Source organism: Schistocerca cancellata, chromosome 2 (assembly GCF_023864275.1).
Source record: "Schistocerca cancellata isolate TAMUIC-IGC-003103 chromosome 2, iqSchCanc2.1, whole genome shotgun sequence".
Lineage (NCBI taxonomy): Eukaryota > Metazoa > Arthropoda > Insecta > Orthoptera > Acrididae > Schistocerca > Schistocerca cancellata.
In genome coordinates this window covers 648,024,536-648,028,218 of record NC_064627.1, presented here as the reverse complement: position 1 = coordinate 648,028,218, position 3,683 = coordinate 648,024,536, and positions in this window count along the sequence as shown.

Below are 3,683 nucleotides of genomic sequence, written 5' to 3'. Positions count from 1 at the left end.
TTTCCGGAGGGATGGGGGAGGAAGTGGCACAGGGGAGGAGGAGGGGGGAGGGGAGGAGGTGGGGGACGTTGAGATGTGGGGGTTTCTTGGTAAACCACTTAACCGAACAATAGATTAAGAACCTGTCAATCAAAAGGCTGGATTATATCCAGGGGATCATAATCCTCTTAGCAGAACAATAGGTTAAGAACCTATTAGTCAAAAGAGAGCAATAGGTTGGTCCTGAATGTATACTTGCCCCTCATGTAGGCAACCTGCACTGACCAATTTTGCTCGTGGTCTCACTATGCCTGACAATGGTCTCACTATGCCTAACAATGGACTGCAGTAGGGAGAGAATGAGGCGGGCGGCCTTGAAGTACTGCCGCTGTGCCGTGGCACCACTTGTATAAAAAGGAAAGAGAAATCCATGCAAATTGCACTTAAAACATTGTTTCGGAGTATGTATTTTCTGATTTGAAGAGGCGCGTTTCGCCGCGCGCGCTCTCGCGGTAGTTTTCTCAAACTTGAAGCCAACTGCAGATTGGCACCGTCTGGCCTCATAAGCACTGTGTGAAAGGCTTGGCCGTTGGTTTCTATACGCCTGTTATGGCCGAGGTGGTGCCACAGCTAGTCTGACTCAGAGTTTTATGTTCCTTTCGCCAGAGAGCAGTAAAGTACAGGACCTATAGAAGCACTATCTGCCATCTAGCGATCATGTTAGAACACATCAGGGGTCATTTTTCTTGGAATACAGTTTTACAGTCTTGCTGCAAGTTAATGCTAATGCATCCCTAAACGCTAATTAGTGTTTAATTAAATCGAACACAGAAATAATACACTTAAATATCGTTACAAATAGCTATATCTAATCTGAATATAATTATGGCCTCATATTTTATAACTAAGAGGCATTATTTCAATATGGTATATTTCATAACAGCAGGACTGTTGCTACCGAACAAAAAAATTAACATACACACCACCTGTTGAGCATGTTTTCCAAACAAAGGTGTAGTATTTCTGTTTATATCCATTACGTTCGTGTAGTACAGTTCTGTACAAACACATTGTAGTTATTGTGAGGTTGGGTAATTGACTGTAGGTAGCTGTCTTAACAGTGTTATCTGCAAGGGAAAATTCAGCTGAATGTGAAAATAGCAAACATGAACAAAGCAAATGAGTTATTAAAAACGGTATTTAACGACAGGACTCTCAGATAGAAAACACTAGGTAGGCCACTCACGCATCTGAATCCGTAGCACCAAGCAAAAAATCGATGCTGTAAGTTCAATCCAGAAATTTTCCCAAAACAAGTAATGGATTTGTGGTATGAAGAAAGCAATGCTGTTTTTTGTTTTCCTTGTGTGTTATTTGGGCGAGATCTTCAATGGTGTAAGGCCGGAGTAACTGATATTGGGCATATATGGTCTAAAATGAAAGTACATGAAATGTCAAAGCAACACATGAATAATGTGCTTAGTCTTTCATTTCTAGGCAAACCCAGCATTCAGCAGAAATTAGATCCATAATCTAGACAAAAAAATTGACAGTCACAACAAATGTGTAGAAAAGAATAGATACATATTGAATTTAATTGTAAACTGTATTCGGTTCTGTGGTGCTTTGGAACTGACTCTCAGGGGCCACGATGAATCTGATGCCTCTCAAAATAAAATTAAGTTCAACACGGAACTGGATAAAGATCTTCAAGTTCATCTAACTCAAGCATCAGCGTTCAAAGGCATTTCTAAGACCGTTCAGAACGAACTACTGCAATGAACGCTGGAAGTGTACCATGATGAAGTTCGTAAAGAAACAAAATGTGCCGATTATGTTGCAATAATCACGGATGAAAGCACATATGTGTCTCGCGAATTTCAATTGCTTATTGTTTTGCGTTATGTTGTTGAGGGAAAACCTGTTGACACTGGCCGGTGTGGCCGAGCGGTTCTAGGCGCTTTAGTCTGGAACCGCGCGACCGCTACGGTCGCAGGTTCGAATCCTGCCTCGGGCATGGATGTGTGTGATGTTCTTAGGTTAGTTAGGTTTAAGTAGTTCTAAGTTCTACGGGACTGATGACCTCAGATGTTGAGCCCCATAGTGCTCAGAGCCATTTGAATCATTTGAAAACCTGTTGAAAGATTTTGGAATTTTGTTAATCCAGGAAGTCAGAATGCCCATACTGTAGCTGAGAGTATTCTGAAAGAAATTGAAGCATTAATTGGCAATGATCAAGCAAAACTAATAGCTGAGAGTTACGATGGTGCCTATGGTATGAGTGGCAAGTCGAACGGGGTTCAGAAATGAACTAAAGACAAATATCCAAATGTAAACTACATCCATTGTTATGCGCTTCAGTTCAACCTTATGTCTACAGCAGCCTCTGTTAATTGCAAAGCCCACGTCTTTTTTGCACACCTTTCAGGTAATTCTTCTTTCTTTTCTAACTCGCCACAGAGATCAAAAGTGTTGCATAGCATTATTCAAAAAAGCTTGCCCGTGTGTGTGACGAGTAGTAATAGATGTTTTTGAAACAGAGAAAAATCTTATTGCTGTTATGGAATTCACTGAAACAAGTGAGAGCATAAAACTATCTTTTACTACTGAAAAATCTGGTACATACAAACAAAGACTGCAAGATAACGAATTCATTTTCTGCCTATTATTTTTCTATAAGACAATGTCTCATGCAGACGTACTTTTTAATCAGCTTCAGAAGATAACTGATCCGACCACAACAACGCAAGACAATGAGAGCTTATGAAGCGGTAATGCAAAACATCAGAGGTGACATTGACGCCATCCTTAACGAGATTAGTTTCGCAAATGACGAAACGACGCCTGCCAAGAAGCAACGGATTCTTGATGGGCATAAAAAAAGAGATGCTTTGGAAGTGTGCGATGCCATCCTTTCTGAAATAAAATTACGTTTTCGGTTCACTGGACACCTCATTGCAACCACCTTATTTGATGTAAATTAGTTTGACAAATACATCATAGGTTTACCAGACAAACATCTTCAAATTATAGCGCATTTAAAATTAGTTGCAACTTTGTGCGTTTGGCTCACCACTGGGGACATGACGTCGTTGCCCAGGTAACACCAATGGCGAGCCGGCTTTCAAGGGCACCTGTTGCCGCGCCGTGGATAAACAGTAGTACGTGGTGCCGCGCTTTAGAAGCATCTACGTCCATTAGCTCTCGCGTGGATCTGCACGGAGATAACTTGTCCTCCGATGTGTGATGGAGTTCGCAGCAGTTATTGCTTTGCCTCCCATGCATGCTGATGTAATCCGTCTTCACATGTGGATTGTCTTTTTGGGTGTCTCCTCAGCACAGTTCTGCAGAGCTAGCTATGCAGCGAGCAGGTGTGGCCAGCGGATGGCGACGCTGCGCGGCAGTTTGCGGCCCAGCGTCCGGATTTGGGCGTTGTGCGACCGGCCAGCACGTTCGTAAAAGGTGCGGGCGGTCGTCTGGAAGAGGTCACGGAGCAGAGGTACTTCCGCGACGTCGTGAAGATGAGCGGTGGGGAAATCGTAAGGCAGGTGTAAGGCCAGCCGAAGGATGCGATTCTTCAGTGTCTCTAGCTTCTTCAGGTTCGCGTCGGCGGCGTTCCCCCAGACGACGGCGGCGTATTGGAGTACAGGGCGGAGCAGCGCCTTGTACAGGGCGGTGCCCAGCCGCGGTGGGGGGTGGGAGCC